General features: G+C 47.8%; 1 long non-coding RNA gene across 3 annotated transcripts in view; it reads left to right on the top strand.

Annotated features, from left to right (window-relative positions):
- The window catches only part of LOC139434840 (uncharacterized), an 89,205-nt gene extending 73,688 nt beyond the window's left edge, over positions 1-15,517 (top strand). For all 3 annotated transcript variants that reach the window (XR_011644149.1, XR_011644151.1, XR_011644150.1), the window contains one exon: positions 14,994-15,517. This is a non-coding gene — a long non-coding RNA (uncharacterized lncRNA). The remainder of the gene's footprint in view (positions 1-14,993) is intronic.
- Positions 15,518-20,003: the final 4,486 nt, after the last annotated feature.

Here is a 20,003-nt window from a genome sequence, read left to right as displayed (position 1 = left end):
ACTGTTTCAGAAATAATCCTTGATAATCCATGATATGGCGTTTCATCACCGCAGTATCTGCCGGTAGCATCTCCCACATGAGCTCAGCCCCCTCCTTTTTTTTTATCAATTTCTTCTTCTTTTTTTTAAAGCTTTATATCCCAAATCAGCACTTTTGAAACAGGAAGTGAAATAGAGGGATATGAGGCATGGCTAGAATGGGTGATCTGGGCAAAACACTTCATAGACATGTTTTTTATATATCTGAGACCTATGCTATTGCCTAAAAATAGCATGATAGGTCCACTTTAAGTTTGTTTTGGTGGATAGACTGCCGGTACCTACAGTATGGACGGCACGAGTGTGTTTATTGTCGTTAAACATGTTTTGTCCGTTCTGTGGAAACCACCTGGGCCAAGTGACACGGTTTTGCTCATCACGATATACTTTCTCGTGCGCACGAGATAGGTGTGTGTGGTTAAAACTAAGCAGCCTGAGTCACTCTTTAGCTGTTATAATGAAGGTAAACAGCGAAAGTGGTGTGTAAAAGGCATAGTTCCACTTCCTACTTGGCGAACCGGTAACTTTCTCGTGCACACGAGAGCGTATTTGTTAAAGTGTTTCGGCAAATGTTAAAGTGTTTTGGGAAATGTTAAATTGTTCCGGGAAATGTTCAATTGTTTCGGGACTTGTGAATTTGTCTCAGTTCTCGTAAAAGTGTTTTAGCTAATGTAATTTTGTTTTATAAAATGTAAATGTGTCTCTAGCTTTGTAAAAGTGTTTCGCGTCTTGTTAATTTGTTTTTATTAATATTAAATAGTTTTTTATTTGGTAAAAGTGTTTTGCTAATGTAATTTTATTTTATAAAATGTAAATTTGTCTCAAGCTTTGTTAAAGTGTTTCACACTTTTGTAATTCTTGTTTGCACTTCTCAGCCAGCCTAAATCTAACTTTTTAGAACAATACAAATGTTGTCAATCAAGGGCATATTTAGGATCGCTTTCTTGGGCTTAAACAAGTGTGGGAAATAATGAAAAGTTAGCAATAGAGCGCAATTTCCACAAACCTCATGGGGCTAATGTTAGCTTTATTAGCTAGCAGGCTATTTGCACAATTGACATTTTGACTGACAAAAATCGACAGTTGCCGGTGAGAAATTATTAGCTTACCTTTGTCTACCTCGGTCTATAAACAAGGAGGTCTTTTTTTATTTTAGATTAAATATGTTTGTCTTGGAAATCTGCCAACGCTATCATCATAAACGGTATGTGTGCCATGCGAGAATTGAAAATGTGATAGCTGGAGCAATAGCTTGGTGGCACAGGGCTTATACTGACAGAGACATTATTACTACACTTACATTGTTCAAACAGACCAACTAAAGCAGCAGTAATGTTGCTGTCAACTTGATGAACACCATGCATGCATACATTACATGTGTCCCATTGATCCAGTACTCTCATTTCATAGTCTTATGTTTCCCCTCCCCTGCAGGGGGCTGCTGGCATGCTGGGCCACCGGCCTGAAGGACATTGAGCTGTGTCTAATGTCCTTTTGCATCAGAGAACAGAGTGTTTGAACAGACAGAGGTGAACATTCAAAGCGCCATGTTGGTCATGACAACGACACATTTTCTTCCTTTTCACAGCAGATTCAAGGCAGTCTGTTGCTCCTTTTTTACACAGATAGTCTGCTGTACTGCCATTAAGAAGATCTGAATAAATCAATGCAGGCATAATCTTTTCTTTAATCTATTTCATAACCTTCACATCCGACAGTCTGACACAATCACCACATTCAAGACCCTCCTCAAACCCACTTGTTCAGATCAGCCTACTCACTGTAGTGCTATGTCCCCTGTTTCCCAACATGTTCCCTGTTACGGTCCTTTTGTACAGTCTTAAACCTTTTCTTAGAATATTGTATGAATTGTAAAGTGTCCTTACTGTAGGTCCTTACTTTGAAAGGCGCCTCTAATTAAAATGAATTATTATTATGAATTATTATTATTATTATTATTATAATGCTGCCCTAGTGTGTGACTCTATGCTGGCACTCAACAGCAAATATGTCATGACCATGGATGTATAAAATAGCATGGAGAAGGGCTTCCTTTCATTCAAGGCAGTTGTTCAGTGACGCATGAAGCAGAAATGGCCCGACTGCTGTTTATAATTTTTTACCAAGATCTTTCACATCCGTGAGCACATGGAGAAAGCACAGTAGCATTTAGTTTCAACCTCCAATTTACAGAGGAAAGATAATTACTCTGGATTGTAACTACTTCCGCTGTTGGCTTAGTAGCACAACAACTACGTCTCCCCATTCTGTGTCTGTTTCTTTTTTATACACAACAGCCGCCTCGAACATGTAGTGTGAAATATCTTTTTGCTAAAGTTTCAAAGTTTCTCATTGAGGAAGGGAGGAAAACAGGTTGAATCCGTGTGCACATTAATCCAGATGGCTGGCTGCAATTTCAAAATACTCATTGTCATTCTCTGACATTTCACCAGCCCCCCTCTGAGCCTTTGCTTATCTGAGACATGCTGACTGAAACGAGGATTGGAGCAATATGGAATTCAGATGCCTCAGTGAATTATCAGCCTGTCTCTTGATACAAGGAGCTTTTCTGTCCTGATTTTCATAGTGAAATTAAACATGTCAAACCTAAATGAGTATAAACAAGCATGTTAGCAGACAGGAGCATCATTTAACATCAATATTTAATATCAGTTATTACTGATAGATGACATTTGGGAATGTCACAACAATATGTCTGTTTCTTGTTCTCATTCATAACACTCCGTTCGATGTCTCACTATGGGATGCGCCTCATCGCGGAGCAAACAGAAACATCAACCTCATTATGCCAATCCTGATTGGCTGGTGATCTTGACGTCAGCGTCAGGGAAATCACCCCCTATAAGTAGCTTGCGCCACGACGCATGCGTCATTCAAACACCTCTTCTCGCTTCAGAGCACATCTCTATAGTAGCCGGACAAGCTTAACGGTCCACAGACTGAACCCAAATATCCATTTCGGTCGACGGGCGCTCGCCGGCTACTCCTTCTGCTTTGCAGGAAGACGGTAATACTAACGCCAGTTAGTATTGAAATCGACCTCGCCCTTCTCTTCCCCGGAAAGTAACGTAGGTCTGATTTTTTCAAGCTAGCAACACACCCGTTGCTAGCTCGCTCCCTCACTATCGACACCACGGTAGCGAGGAAGTTTTTTCTTTTCTCTTCCCCACGGAGGAGGAAAGGATTAAAGGAGCATACTATGGGCTCAGAACAGTCTCATAATACACACATGCACACAGAAGGATTCAAACTTGTATTTCCGGATCCATACTTGTGTTTTTCAATGCACACACAAATGTATTCCGTTTCATAAACATGTAAATAAAATCCAAATACAGAAAAAAGTTTTACATATGTATTTTTGATCCTCACTTATTAGTTTCCCGTTTAAATCCCCTGAACCTACAAACACAAACAGCTTTCTGTGCACGGATCGCTTTGCATTCGTGTGTGGGTTTTTTGAGACTCCCCTGACGGTCAGCCGATTCGTACTTGTAATTTTTTTCTATCTATAGCCAATCAGATGTCTCCTTCATTCTAAGCCAATCACATGAGCGCGCCCTCACGAGGGTAAGATTACTTCATATACGCATTTTGCGCAGTCCGGTCAGCTCGCTAAACAGAGGGCGGAGCATCAGGTGATCATGCAGAGCAGCGTGTCTCCATCAGACTCAGCAGCTGATCTGATCTCTCTCTCGCGTCCGGTTATACTCCACTCGCGTTTATGTCCATATCGATCAGATCTAGCTCTCCTGATCGGCCTTTATAGAGAGCACCGATCGAACTATTAAGAGTGAATATCAGCCGATAATGACCGGCGGGGCTCCCCCCGTTGACAGTTCACTGTCTAGCACTGGCTTCGTAGTGCACTGATCGATTAGGCTAAGCTAACCTGTAGCTGCTCCCTCCACACTCACAACAACTCATACACAGTGTGCGAACTATACCACGGTCACCGGGGGAGCCGGGATTTTTTTTTTTGCGGGGCCCCCCCCCGCAAATGCTGATCCGTGCATTAATAGCAACAGCACAGACATAGGCCTATTATATAGAGAAAATCTGTTGCACACGGGGTGATGCGCAGGTCTACATTTACATGAAACGTCCCGATGGATCATGTTCATGTCAACAGATTTCCCGAGCATGTATGGGCTACGCAAACTTCAATCAACTTGATAATAAGTAATCCACGGACCACCAATGTAACGTTTGACTGTTTAATTAAATCAACTTAAAATGTCTCAAAAATGTGATCCACTCACTCCACTGTTGGCTGGTCCAGCCAGCCGGCGGCCGCGGGACCACCGCAGCAACTTCGCCCCCCCCCCCCCCATCTCGAGCAGCAGGCAGGGAGGAAGAGGAAGAACAGGTGGAGTGGTCATCAGTAGCATCATCATCATCATCTTCTTCCACATCTCCTTCGACCTCTACTATGGTAGTTGTAGTCATCAAGTTAGCTTCTCTTGGCTCGTCTTCTTGTGTCTCTTCAGCCCCCAAGTTAACGTTAGCTGTCAAGTTAGCACTAGCACTGACGTTAGCTCCCTCCTCTCTCGGTTCTGTTGTAGCAGCAGTCACAACGTACGATGTGCTCCCACCAGTTACATTCGGTTGGTCTTCTTGATCAGGTTGTTTGGCCGTCTTTTTAAAGAAATTGCCCAAGGTACGTTTTTTTTTTCTTTTCGACATGTCAGCAGCAGCAACAATGCCTGGTAAACATGCAGTGCCAACTAAACGAGCTTGTGAGTGAGTGGGTAGTGGGTGGAGCTGCGGGCAGCGTGCAAGCAGGCGACACTTTTTTCATGAATCATAAACTATAATTTTATTTCACTTATTTTACACCTTTGAAAAAAAAAACATGCCCAAAATGGAATTTATTTGGTCATCATATCAGTATTTTAGAGAGCTCCCCCCAAATTTCACAAACCATGTTCCCAGGGGAGCTCATGTCACTACTAGGGGAGCTATAGCTCCCCCTGCTCCCCTCCAGTTCGCACCCTGCTCATACAGACATAAATAAAGCAGCTGTATTCGCCACACAGGAAACACACATTTAAAACGGTTTTTCCTGCCGTTTTTGTGTACACAAGCATTCATCAATGGTTTGGAAAGTGGCGCTGTACCTTAATAATATAAAGGCTTGTATTTGCGTGCATTTCCTGTTCGGAAAGTGGCGCTGTACTGAGAGTGGAGGGTGTCCTGAGATTAGCGCCTGCAGGCAGGCTCCATGGAGCTGTCAGCTCCGGACTGCGCAAAATGTGTACATGAAGCGCTACGTCATGAACGCAAGAAATCTACCCTCGTGGGGGCGCGCTCATGTGATTGGCTTAGAATTGAGGAGACATCTGATTGGCTATAGATAGAAATAATTACAAGTACGAATCGGCTGACCGTCAGGGGAGTCTCAAAAAACCCACACACGAATGCACAGCGATCCGTGCACAGAAAGCGGTTTGTGTTGCAGGTTCAGAGGTTTTAAACGGAAAACAAATATGTGAGGATCAAAAATACACATGTAAAACTTTTTTCTGTATTTGGATTTTATTTACATGTATATGAAACGGAATACATTTGTGTGTGCATTGAAAAACACAAGTGTGGATCCCGAAATACAAGTGTGAATCCTTTTGCGGATCATGAAATACAAGTGTGAATCCTTCTGTGCGCATGTGTGTATTATGAGACTGTTCTGAGCCCATAGCATACTGTCACACCAGTCAGTATTCTCCGGGAATAAAAGACCCACACCGTCCTTTTCTCCGGATTAAGGACAGGGTGGTAACACCTTTTTTCTCCCAACTTACCTGTTGAGAGCGGGTCCTCTCCACGCCATGAGGCGAACAAGATGGACGCCTCTCTCCCTCACACCAGAGGAGTCAGGGACTCGGTGGCTCGACTCGGTGGCTCGACTCTGCGGCTGCGGGTTGAAGATCTCGGGCACAGACACACACCAGGTCTGCTCGTCCTGCCTCAGGCTGGAACACGCCCGAGGCGCTATCGACAACCCCGGCTCGTGCGGACATTGTGTCCGCTTCACCGTGAAGAGCCTCCGCCGACGGCTAGCACGCCAAGCTAGCCTGTCGGAGCAGGACCCCCCCATGTCCACTGACCTGCCGGCCGGCAGTCAAGACGCGGGGGCGTCCGCCGCAGAGAGTGAACCCCCTCCGTGTCGGTCTGGGGCTCATTATCTGCGATGGCTGCAGAACCGGAATCCCGCGCCCTGGCAGGCCGGAATCCGGTGACAGCAAGACACGCGGGAACGGGACCCCACTCTTTACCGAGCTGGGGCTCCCGGTTAGACCTCACCATGGTCTCACCCGCGGAGGATGTCCTCGAGCTGGACTACGATGAGGACGAAGAGGACGCCTTGGCGTTCCTCCTGTCCGAGTCGGATGAACATGAAGAGGACATCTTCATGTCATCGGCTCAGGCTGCAAAGCCTGGAGCGAGGGCTGCTCTCCCGGGCGATAGCACACCAGCTTCGCCCTGTCTGAGCATGGACCTGCAGGCCGTGTGTAAACGCGCCACGGCCAGACTCGACATCCCGTGGCCTGAATTGGCCAAGGAGACCTCCAGGTCCCGCTACGAAGGGAAACATTTTCCCCAAGCAGCGCGGACGAAGAGGCAACTCCTTCCGGTCTTCCCGGAGATGTTGGATGAGGTGTCGGTCTCGTGGAGAGACCGGCCCTTCAGCAACAAGGTCCCAATCCAGGGTGCCTCCTCCCTAGACTGTGATGGAATGGAGAAGCTCGGCCTGCTCCGCATACCGCCCATGGAACCGCTGGTAGCGGCCCACCTCCTACCGAGGATGGGCCCGTCACCAAGCAGGAACCCCACGCTGCCAGCAAAGTCGGACCGATTTCAGTCGACAATGACTGAACGGTCCTACAAAGCCACAGCGTTGTCCGCCAGGGCCCTGAATGTGTCCTCGCTGCTAACCGCTTACCAAGCGGAGCTCTGCGAGGACCTGTCAGGTAACCCAGGGGCAGCCACTCTGGACGAGATGGCAGCGGTCACGGACATTTGTCTCCGTGTCCAACGCTGCGCCGTCCAGGCGAGGCAATGGGGATCATGGTGGTGCAGGAAAGAGCGAGATGGCTCAACCTCACCAACCTCCCAGACCGGGAAAAGGAGGATGTGCTGGATATGCCCATCGTTCCCGAGGGAATTTTCGGCTCCGCTCTCGCCTCCATGCAAAGGAGGTGTGAGTCGAAAAAGAAGGAGGACGAGGCACTCCACCTCTGCCTCCCTCGAAGGGTCCAGCCGCTGCCTTCGCAGCAGCAGTCCTTCGCAGCAGCAGTCCTTCGCAGCAGCAGTCCTTCGCCCAAGCTGCCTCGAACCCTGCTCGGTTTAAAACACAGAAGATGCAGAGGTCGCAGCCCGCCCCGAGTCCCCAGCCCAGGCTGGAGACGAGGGCGAGCTGGCCTAGACATTCTCCGGTTCCAGCTCAGGCGCAGCCAACCCAGAATTTCGGCCAGCAGTCGAGGAAGAAGAAGCGAGCCGCGTGACAGCCCCTCCTTCTCCCCTCTGTGACAGAGCTGGAAGTCCACGGTTTCCCAGCTCTAAATGTGTTCCCGCCGCCTCGAGAGATGCCTCAACACAATCCTCAAGTCCGCACAAACACATGTCACACATTTGTTGATTTTTCTGTCATAAAACATTTGCCGCTGACGCATCCAGGCTTCAGGCCGAGGGCGCAGCTCAAAAAAATGAAAAACAATAAAACCAATAAACAGCCCGTCAACTGTTCCCCTTCTGAGAGCAGCTACGGCATCTCTAAAAAGGGCGGATTACAGGCGGGTCTTTGAAGGCACCACCGCCACGCGCATGCGCAGTGTCGGTGGCGATTGTCGAAAAGGGGCACCACTGTGTTCAGACACTAGAGGGCCCCATAACACAACAAATAGAGACTCAGAGGGGAAGAGACGTGACATCTCCACTGGCTCTAACGGCCCCTACACACGGCGGCGTGCGTTGCCGCTTGGCGGTGGGCGTGTCTTCAGCTTGGGGAGTCAACGCGAGCAACCCGACCAACAACCAACCACATGAATGTCCCGCCCCGGACATACAAAGCAAAGCATTCATGCTACATCCAAGCTGGCTAAATATACTGTCTATGCTTGCTAGCTGTCCATTCAATCGAAATACACTGGATATAAACTCCCCAAACAAGCGAAAACCTACCAGTTTCCCCCACTGTCTCTGCCACCTCCCCCCATGCCTGGCTCCTCCGGTTTGTATCCCTGTATGTTCCATACCGCCACGATCATTTTCTCCTCCTTTTATTGACATATGGGAAATAACTGCGGTCTGGCTCTCCCAACATACACCCGGTTTGATTGGCTACTGCTTGTACTGTCAGATTTACATACGAGGGATTTGATTGGCTGACGCCTCCGTCGAGGCGGCAAAAGTAGAACATTGCTCTACTTTTGCAGCGAGCACCTCGAGAGAAGCTACGCTTTGCTCCCACAATGCAGTTCGGCGAATCGTGACGTCACCCCATTCAAAGTGAATGGGCAGAAGCGTTGAAGCGGCAACGCACGCCGCCGTGTGTAGGGGCCGTAAGGAGCATGCAGTGGATGATGCTCACATCATCTGCTTGGGTTTTCAAGACAGTAACACAGGGCTACAGACTCCAATTCGCTGTCAACCCCCCTCGCATCTCGGGCATTCTGCATTCACAGGCCCGAGGAGAGTCAGCCCTCATTCTGGAGAGAGAGATTCTCTCACTCCTATAAAAGAGGGCTATATCTATTGTACCCGCCGAGCAGAGTCAGGGCGGCTTCTATTCCAAGTATTTCCTCGTTCCCAAACGGGGAGGGAACGGTATTCGGCCAATACTTGATTTAAGGGCTCTGAACAAATATCTAAAAAGATATAAGTTCAGAATGCTCACACATCTCTGCTGCGGCTCGTGCGACAAGATGATTGGTTTACATCAGTCGACCTGAAAGATGCGTATTTTCACATCCCAGTATATTACCCACACAGGAAATATCTGAGATTCGCATTTCAGGGGATCTGTTATGAATACAGAGTACTCCCCTTCGGTCTGTCTCTCAGTCCAAGGGTGTTTGTACAGTGTACGGAAGCCGCGATAGCCCCGTTGAGACAACAGGGTATTCGCTTGGCGACCTACCTGGACGACTGGCTGCTTCTCGCACAGTCGGAGCAGGAGGCTGTTACGCAGACAAATGTCCTCATAAAGCACCTGCTCAACCTGGGTTTCATAATAAACACAGAGAAGAGCATGTTGTGCCCCGCGCAGACTATACTCTTCCTGGGTTTACGCCTGAACTCGGTGCCCTTTTCAGCTCGCTTGTCAGCGGAAAGAGTGAAAGCTTTCAGAGCTTGTCTCGCTCTTTTCCAGCTGCGCAAACATGTTCTCTTCAGATCATGCCTGCAATTGCTGGGGCTCATGGCGTCAGCCATCCTGGTCGTACGACTAGGACGCTTACACATGAGGGAGTTTCAGCACTGGGTGGCCGCCCTAAAACTGGCGCGCGGAGAGTGATGGTTACTGTGAAATGCGTAATGGCACTGCGCCACTGGCTGCACCCGACTTTTCTAGTACGGGGTGTGCCTATGGGTGCTGTCCTTTCACGGAAAGTGGTCACCACGGAGGCATGTCTGACAGGTTGGGGAGGTATTTATGAAGGTCGCCCGGTGAGGGGTCTCTGGAGCAGAGACCTCCAGCGGGCGCACATAAATTACCTGGAGCTTTTAGCGGTGTTTCTCACCCTAAAACGCTTTCTGCCTTTTCTCAGGGGACATCACGTCCTCGTGAGGACAGACAATACGACCACAATATCGTATATTAACCGCCAAGGGGGTTTGCGTTCTCTCCAGTTACACACACTGGCGCGCAAACTTATCCTATGGAGCGGTAGACGTCTCCTCTCTCTGAGAGCGACGCACGTACCGGGAGTGATGAACCTCGGGGCAGATCTGCTGTCCAGAGGTGCACCACTTTATGCAGACTGGACTCTACATCCAAGGATTGTGAGCCAGCTGTGGGTGCGTTACGGCAGAGCCGCGGTGGATCTGTTAGCATCGAAAGACAACGCTCAGTGTCAGCTGTTCTTTTCGATGCGCGTTCTAAATGCACCGTTAGGCGTGGATGCACTCGCGCACGATTGGCCCCCGGGCCTTCTGTACGCGTTCCCACCCCTGGCTCTGATACCCCCAACTCTGGCCAGAGTGAGAGAGCAATGCCACACACTTATCCTGATAGCTCCGCACTGGCCTGCAATGTACTGGCTAGCGGAGATATATCAGCTGCTGTGCGGGCAGCCATGGCAGCTCCCACTACGCAGGGACATACTGTCCCAAGCGGGGGGGGGCGATCTTTCACCTACACCCAGAGCGCTTGGCTCTATGGGCCTGGCCCGTGAGTGGTACAATCTGAATACAGTGTGACATGAAGCTGACCCTGGCAGCTGCCAAGCGAGCCAGTGGCACTCATGCACTATCTGTACAGTCTTCATGCACTCAGTTCGCCCCAGGGCAAACAGAGTGTGGTTGAAGCCCAACCCTGCCTTTATCTTAAGGCGGTTAGTTCAGGTACCACATTTGACATTGAGTCATCCTCCCCGCCACTGTATTCCTCCGGGGAACAGCGGCCGGATTTGCCGTGTCTAGCCCGTGCTTTACGCACGTACAGGGACAGATCAAGGGTGCTTCCTCATAATGACCAACCCCTTGTGTCCTGGGCTAACCCTTATAAGGGCAAGCCTGTTACTAAGCAACGGCTCTCCCACTGGTTTGTGGAAGCAATTGCTTTGGGGCCCATACGAGTCAGAGTTCGCAGGCACCCTCGGGTCCGCGAGCTCTTTCGACTCAGGGTCTGGCTGCATCCTGGGCTCTGTCCAGGATGTCTCCGAAGACATTGGTGCAAGCGGCGAGCTGGTCCTCGCCGCTCACTTTTGTCCGCCTCTTAACAGGCTGGACGTTCTGCTCCCAGTGTGACTCAAGCAGTGCTGGGCACCTGGTTGAGTCAGAGCTCTACCTGTTAAGTTCTGGTTGGTTTGGTGATTTTCGAGATAAGCTCGTCTGACAATACGGGAGCTACAATTTCCCATAGTGAGACATCGAACGGAGTGTTATGAATGAGAACTATAGGTTACTTACGTAACCCCAGTGCTCAGAGTAACATGAAGTGAGATGTCTCACCAGACGGCCCTCCTTGCTATGGTGAAGCGAGAAGAGGTGCTTATTTTGAATGACGCATGCGTCGTGGCGCAAGCTACTTATCGGGGGTGATTTCCCTGATGCTGACGTCAAGATCACCAGCCAATCAGGATTGGCGTAATGAGATTGCTGCTTCTGTTTGCTCCGCGATGAGGCGCATCCCATAGTGAGACATCTCACTTCATGTTACTCTGAGAACTGGGTTTACGTAAGTAACCTATAGTTTTATTTGGAAAAGTCTTCACCCTGCAATTAAAGATATTTCTAAATAATATAGTGTTGAGTCACCTGAAATAACTGATCATCTAACCAAATATCTTATGGATTAGTTTCTCATCCCCTTAACTGCAGAATGCCAGAACACTGTTTTGCAATTAGATACTTCCTCTTTGGTTTGACTTACTTATTCATGACTTATTTCTAAACTGCGTTTAATCCAAAAGGAGACAAAAGGTTTCATAGGGTGTGTATGTGATTTCATCCTAAGTGGAAGTCCCTGCAGTTATGCCAACTCAATGGCAGTGTTAGTGTTCAGCTTGAATATTAAGGAAACACACACACACACACACACACACACACACACACACACAAACGTCTAAAATGGAAAACACCTGTTGTGAGATTGATCGTAGAAATATAGTCAACATGTTTTGGAGCTATCTTTTTTTCAGACTGCCAAAAACTAAAGAAAAGGGAAACAATTGGATTGCTGCAAGTTGCTGCAACTATAATTGAGACCTTTTTGAGGACACCACATACAGTTAAGATAGACAGCATCCTGAATACTTCTAAGAAACAAATAAGGAACAAATAAAAACTGAATTCCAATGAATGAATCCCTAACAAGACATTCTTGGATAGCCGTGAATCAAGGATTGTATAACTAAAAGCCCTGTGGAGCTCCAACACACCGTACTCAACTCACACAGGTGCTTCCACTTATGTTTCCTGATTAGACCTCTTCTTGAAGTTGTGTGGGTGTGTACAAACTGGCCTTGATTGGCAACTTCCTTACTGTGGGCGGTCCACTAATTGGACAATTGGGGGTTCGATTCTTGGCTCATCCAGTTTGCATGTTGAAGTATCTTTCGGCAAAATACACTTTAGGCCTATACTCCAAATTGCTCCCCAAGCAATGTGGGTGATTAAACATCTAGAAAATTCTAGAAAATAATTTCTACCAGACATGACAGCCTTGTAAGTCTTTGTGTGTCATCATTGCTCCTGGGTCCTGTCTTATGAAGGGAGGTCCACAGGTTTTGGTTATCTGGCCTCACATGTCTGACAAGACGGATTGCCTTGCCTTTGTTCGGAATAATTGTATTATATGCAATGGGTGATTATTCTATAAGATATTAAAGTAAGTCTAGTACTTTGAATTGTGATAGTATACCTATTTATAATTGTTCTCATACTGCCGGAGTTGCAGTTGAAAGAAAAAATGTAACTAAACTGAGGCTCAAATTGTTATAGGCCTGTCTCTGAACTCTAGCCCTCCTAAAACCCTATGTCAATCTTCGTTCCATAATTAGTTGCTTTTATATTTGTTGATTTGTATTTTCAAACATAACCTAAGGCAGGCGCAGCATTCCTCCCTTGTTACCACAGAGGAGGTGACAAGTGGGGAAGGGGCATTCCCACCCCCCCCAAGGGGATGGGGGGGTGTTGAGGTTGGTGTGATCCAATCTCAAGATGCTGATGATGTGCTTACCTTATAGTAATTCAAAATCAATAGAGAAAACCAGGTGTTTAGCCCATGAGATCTACAGGTCTTATCAGTCTTCATGTTAACAACACCAAAATAAGACATTCTCAGCTCCTAAATAATCACTCAAAAGTGTCACTGTAATCATGTTTAAAGATTGTGGAAGATCCTTCCCCATATGTCAGACATCTAAGTCCCATTAGCTTGAGCTGAGAGGATGACCTTCAGGTTATTTATGACCTGTAGGATTGACCAAGGTAAGAACCAGCAATGATCTCCTTGTCACTTTCACTAGTTTATATCAAACGGCTGATGCTTCATCACCAACCCAACTGATAGCTCAATTCCAGCAGCAAAAATACAATCAGCTGCAACATTGACCATCTGTCTGTGGGAAAAATATTGCGTTCAAGAGGGCGAGCGCAAGTTTTTCAGGGTTATGGTGAGAAGTTACTGAGTCAAACAGCTCACAGCATTTAGGTCACCCTCTGATGATCAGTTAAGGGAAAAAAGTACAATGTCCCAACTCATGCACATCCCTGTTAAGTGAATTCAGACATGTATGGGTGTGCATTACACAGCGACATGCCTTTTAACAGTGCAGGATTAGCATAGCACTGTTACCCACGTGTCAAACGCAATCAGAGTGACTGCTAGGTCAGAACTGAGTTTTCAGGCTTACTGGTGTATGAAATTCATTTACTCCACACTTCTTCTCAGACTTCATCTTAAATCAGTGGCCATTCAGCTCTGATGGGAGGACTTATGGCATGTGGCGGCCTGCAGCAAATTCAGCAGAGGACTTTGCACTTTAGAAGGAAATGTTGGCAGAGGTGTTGTAAGGTTAGGAGAATCAGATGTGGCTAATATGTCATCTTTGGGACAGTGATGTGTAATGCTGCTTCCATTTAGTCGCCATAAGTTTAAAAAAAACGTGTGTGTGTATTCATATTTATGTATAAGTTAGTACTATGTATATCCCAACATAGCTAGTTTGCGTGTGTGCTCTAAAACAGACACAATTATACTTTCTGGTGAAAGACAAGAAAAACGATCCCTAAAATCCCCCAAAATAAAATGGGTGAGGCCGCTTTTATCCACTACGCTCCCAAACTGTGGAACACCCTACGAGGAAATATCAGAGAGGCCAACTCAGTGGACATATTAAAGAACAGCTAAAGACACATCTTTTTAGATTAGCTTTTTATTAGCAACCCCCCACTTTAAATGTTATTTTAGTCTTTATTATTTACCTACCTTTATATTGTTTTATTTCTTTTATAGGTCTTAATCTTTTTTTTTCTTTTTCCGGTTGTACCTACAGTATATGTTCACTTTGTTTTACGGGGTTTTATATTTTATATTGTTGCATCGACTCAGTTGTCTTGTGTCTTATCTGTCAGAGAGAAACCATTGAAACCACTGAAATAGGTCGGATGAAAGAAAATCAAACAGGATTTTGAAGTCGGGTAGAAGAAATAGAAACCTGTACCAAGAATCCGCAAAAAATATCATAGCGATGAAAAAAGTGTCATGATTCAGCCTGATGTGTTGCAGATGGTTAAGATACCACTGATCCTGTCTGTCACTTTTGATGTGAGGGACAAGCACAGCCTGTAAAAAGCATATTGATTTAATGTAATGGAACCTCCTCACATCTACATCTGTTCTCATTTTGCCCAAGCCCTAGAGGGTCAACACAGTGTCTATGGTAATTGGAAATGCTGCCGAACCCCTCGCTGTGAAGGACAAAAACTATTTTGGCCAGGGTGGGTAATAAATGGGACTAATGTCTTTGCCGTTTGGATGCTGTCTGCAGGGCTGAGTTTTGTGTATACAGCCTAAGGCGTAGGAAATGTTGCTCTTCTGAGTTCAGCTTTGACAAATCTCTGAACCCAGCCTGCTGGAGGAAAAATGAAACAGCCAGAAGCAAATCTAGAAATAGGCGCTATATCAATAACATTGACTGAGGCATGACCACACACAAAACAACATACCTTCAAACATAACTTGAACTGTTTGTGCTTTTTGTCCAAAGGAGTGTTGAATATATCTCTCAAATGCAACATCCTATCACCACCCACCCAGAGAGATTGCATACGGACCACTATTGCGGTAAGCATGTTGTAACTTCCGGTTGTTGTTGTTGTTGTTGTTGTTGTTGTTGTTGTTGTTGTTGTTGTTGTTGTTGTCATCTCTGGGTATCTCGTGTGCCTGTTCTGTTGCTGATAGCTTATTATCTTAACTTTATCGATCGTTTTAAAACTCTTGATCACGGCAACTGCCTGACGTTGTAATCACACGTTACTACAGCTTAAGCACTCACAACTCTCCTTCTCTTAGCGACTGTAACTCCACAGTTGCCTACACTCTTCTCGGGTTTGCTAACGGTAGCTACTTTAGCTTGATAGCTAGCCATGGCTCTTTCCCCACCCTCGGGTGCTATTTCCTGCTCTAACTGTCTCATGTTTGGTTACTTCCCTACCTCCTTTACTAGTACCGATACATGTGTTAAATGTAGTATAGTTGTTAGGTTGGAGGCGGGAATCATAGCCATAGAAGCCCGGCTCCGCATCTTAGAAAGTAACTATAGGTTACTTACGTAACCCCAGTCCTAAGAGTAACATGAAGTGAGATGTCTCACTATGGGATGCGCATCAATCTCATTACGCCAATCCTGATTGGCTGGTGATCTTGACGTCAACGTCAGGGAGTCCAATCCGCCCACCCTTTAAGTAGCTTGCGCTACGACGCAGCGTCATTCAAAATAAGCACCTCTTCTCGCTTCGCCTTAGCAAGAAGGGCCGTCTGGTGAGACATCTCACTTCATGTTACTCTGAGTCCTGGGGTTACGTAAGTAACCTATAGTTCTCATTCATAACACTCCGTTCGATGTCTCACTATGGGATATTGAAACTCCCGTATTGCTAGACATGCTTATCTCGAAAATCACCAAAAACAACCAGAACATAACAGCTAGAACTCTGTCTCAACACGGGACCCAGCACTGCGCGGGCCACACTTGGAGCAGAGACATCTAGCCTGTAACGGCCCGTCCACACAGCGGCGTGCGCTGACGCTTGCCGGCGGGCGTGTCTGAAACTCGACCAACAACCAATCACATGAATCTCCCGCCCCTGACACACAAGCAGCGGTTTGATTGGCTAGAGCTTGTACTGGCATATGATTCGATTGGCTGACGCTTCTGCCGAGGCCTCAAAAGTTGAGCAATGTTCAACTTTTGCAGCGAGCCACGCCAGCTACGCTCCGCGTCGCTTCCCACGATGCATTTCGGCTAAAAGTGACGTCACCCCATTCAAAGTGAATGGTGAAGCGTCAACGCACGCCGCTGTGTGGACGGGCCGTAAAAGCGGACAAAAGTGAGCGGCGAGGACCAGCTCGCTGCTGCACAAATGTCTTGGATGGAAACACCCTTGAACAAAGCCCAGGATGTAGCCAGTCCACGAGTAGAATGAGCATGCAGGCCCGTTGGTGCCTGCAAACCCTGACTTGTATAAGCCAGAGCAATCGCTTCCACAATCCAGTGGGAGAGCCGTTGCCTGGTAACGGGCTTGCCCTTCTGAGGGTTAGCCCAGGATACAAAGAGTTGGTCATTACAACGAAACTCTTTTGACCTGTCCATCTAGATGCGTAAAGCACGAACTGGACACAGAAAATTCGGCCGCTGTTCCTCAGAGGAACACAGCGGCGGAGGAAATGCCACAATGTCAATGGGGGTACATGAGCCAACCACCTTAGGTATAAAGGCAGGGTTGGGCTTCAGCAACACTCTCGTTTGCCCCGGCGTAAACTGAGTGCATGAAGGATGTACAGAGAGCGCATGATGACTCGCTTGGCAGATGCCAGAGCCAGTAACAGCACTGTCTTCAGTGACAGGTGTTTCATGTCAGCTTCTTCCAGGGGTTCAAATGGAGGTCGAGTGAGCCCATCTAAAACCACTGCCAAGTCCCATAAGGGCACCAGTGACCTGGAAACAGGGAGGAGCCTGCGAGCCCCTTTCATAAAACGGCAGACCAAAGGATGTTGGCTAGCCGTCTTTCCCTCAAAGCCCACATGGCATGCAGCAATAGCAGCCAGGTACACTTTCATCGTAGAGAAAGCTCTGTGTTTATCAATTAAGTCCTGTAGAAATGATAAAATCACCCCGACAGGACATTGAAAAGAGATGTGTCCTTTTTGAAGGCACCACTCCTCAAACACCCTCCACTTACAGTCATAGAGAGACCTGGTGGAGGAAGCTCTCGCACTCTGAATAGTGTTTATCACCTTCTGAGGGAGCCCCACTGTATTCAGATTGCACCACTCACGGGCCAGGCCCATAGTGCCAAGCGCTCTCGGTGTGGGTGAAAGATCGCCCCCCCCGCCTGAGACAGTATGTCCCTGCGTAGTGGGAGCTGCCACGGCTGCCCGCACAGCAGCTGATATATCTCCGCCAGCCAGTACATTGAAGGCCAGTGCGGAGCTATCAGGATAAGTGTGTGGCGTTGTTCTCTCACTCTGGCCAGAGTTTGGGGTATCGGAGCCAGGGGTGGGAACGCGTACAGAAGGACCGGAGGCCAAACGTGCGCGAGCGCGTCCACGCCTAACGGTGCGCTTAAATCGCACATTGAAAAGAACAGCTGACATTGAGCATTTTCTTTTGATGCGAACAGATCTACCGCGGCTCGGCCGTAACGCCGTAACGCGTTGACTCACAATCCTTGGATGTAGAGTCCAGTCTGCATATAGTGGTGCACCTCTGGACAGCAGATCCGCCCCGAGGTTCATCACTCCTGGTACGTGCGTCGCTCTCATGGCCCTTTCACACCAGCGCCTTTTCAGCTCCGGCTCGGAGCTAGAGCCTGAAAAGCGCTGGGTTTTCCAGTTCACACCGGAGCTGCGCCGGCTCTTAGCTCCGGAATCCGCTTCATTTCCAGCTCCAAAAAATTGTCGGTCCAGAGGCAAGAGCTTTGGAGCTAAGAGGTGACGTCGCTTACGTCTCTCTTACGTCGAGGCGTGCAGGAAACTAAACCCACCTCCCATGGGTCGACTGTTATGCCTGCCTACAAGCAGTAGTGCCTATAAACACACTTTATAAAGTCAGGCAACACTAACCAGGCTTCGTGTGATTCTGTTTATTTGTGCCTTACTTTGACCATCCGTTCACTGTTATCGATCATTGTGGAGAGAGGCAGACGTGTTGTTTTGTATTATTGCAGCTATCGGATGCAAGTAGTCAGTTTAGCTTCGGTTGCTATGCTAACATCACCCGTTTTATACCAGAGAAACTTTCATAACAGCGTTGTGATACCAAACAGTGTCAATTCAGACTGACACACATTCACTTAGGCTAAGGGGAACTGGGGATATGCATCAGCTGCTTGTGTGAGTCGGACAGTGAATACTTTAGAGCGGCCGCTGCAGTGCGAGCTAACCGGGAGCTAACGGGAGAATAAACTCCTGTGGAAGAGCAGCACTGCAGCGGTCGGTAAATGCTGCAGAAACACATTAATAAACAATTAACCACGGCACTCTGGAGCAAAGTATAAGGTTGGAGAAGTCGTTATTCAATTTATTGTGGCTTCGTGTGATTAAAAGCAACACGATCATCGACCCGACGCAGTTGTTGTTGTTGTTGTGAGCTGCCGTTGGGGGGCAAATCAGCGATGTAAACGGTGACGTCATGACGCAGCAAGGGCAGCTCTGGGGCGCCAGTGGGCGGAGTGCACAGAGCGGGAGCTGAAAAGGGAAACTGGAGCTGAACCAGAAAAGCTCCCACTCGGAGCTAGAAACTGAAAAGCACTGGTGTGAAAGCCGCATCAGAGAGAGGAGACGTTCGCAGCTCCATAAGATCAGTTTGCGTGCCAGCATGTGTAACTGGAGAGAACGCAAACCCCCTTGGTGGTTTATATATGATGTTGTGGTCCTGTTGTCTGTCCTCACGAGGACATGATGTCCTCTGAGAAAAGGCAGAAAGCGTTTTAGGGTGAGGAACACTGCTAAAAGCTCCAGATAATTTATGTGTGACCGTTGGAGGTCTCTGCTCCAGAGACCCCTCACAGGTCGACCTTCGTATATACCCCCCCAGCCCGTCAGACATGCGTCTGTAGTGACCACCTTTCGCGATAGGACAGCACCCATAGGCACGCCCCGTACTAGAAAAGTCGGGTGTAGCCAGTGGCGCAGAGCCATTACGCATTTCATAGTGACCATCACTCTCCACGCACCATGACGCGCGGGGTCCAGTCTGAGGGCAGCTACCCAGCGCTGAAACTCCCTCATCAGTAAGCGTCCCAGAATGGCTGACGCCATGAGCCCCAGCAACTTCCCTACCTCCTTTACTGGTACCGATACATGTGTTAAATGTAGTATAGTTGTTAGGTTGGAGGCGGGAATCATAGAAAGTAACTCAGCAGTAAAGCCCATGTTAGCCGGTGCGGACCTGCAAAAGGTAGCTCCTCTTAGCCGTCCCCCGGCAACTCCCGAGCAGCAGGGAGACTGGGTGACTGTTCAGAAGGGGCATAACGCAAAACCCGCAGGTCCCCACCAACCCGTTCACGTATCTAACAGATATTCCCCACTCAGCGAGACACCCGCTGATAAGCCAACTCTGGTTATTGGTAGCTCTATTATGAGACACGTGAATTGAGAGACCGAAGCCTCCACAGTCACATGCATTCCCGGGGCTAGAGCGGGCGACGTTGAGGCGCATCTTAAACTGCTGGCTAAAAATAAATGTAAATACAGTAGGATTGTTATTCACGTCGGTGGTAAAGATGTTCGTTTATGCCAATCAGAATGCACCAAACTTAATGTGGAGTCGGTGTGTAGTTATGCTAAAACAATGTCGAACACCGTAATCTTCTCTGGTCCCCTCCCCAATCTGATCAATGATGACATGTATGTCTTGGTGGTGCCCAACAAACAATGTGGGCTTCGTAAATAATTGGACAGCCTTCTGGGAAAACCTGGTCTGATTAAGAGAGACGGCATTCATCCTACTTTGGATGGTGCAGATCTCATTTCGGCAAACATTTCAGGGCTTTGT

This window comes from Pseudochaenichthys georgianus, chromosome 1, assembly GCF_902827115.2.
Source record: "Pseudochaenichthys georgianus chromosome 1, fPseGeo1.2, whole genome shotgun sequence".
NCBI classification, from domain to species: domain Eukaryota; kingdom Metazoa; phylum Chordata; class Actinopteri; order Perciformes; family Channichthyidae; genus Pseudochaenichthys; species Pseudochaenichthys georgianus.
This window is presented reverse-complemented; position numbering and strand designations above follow the sequence as displayed.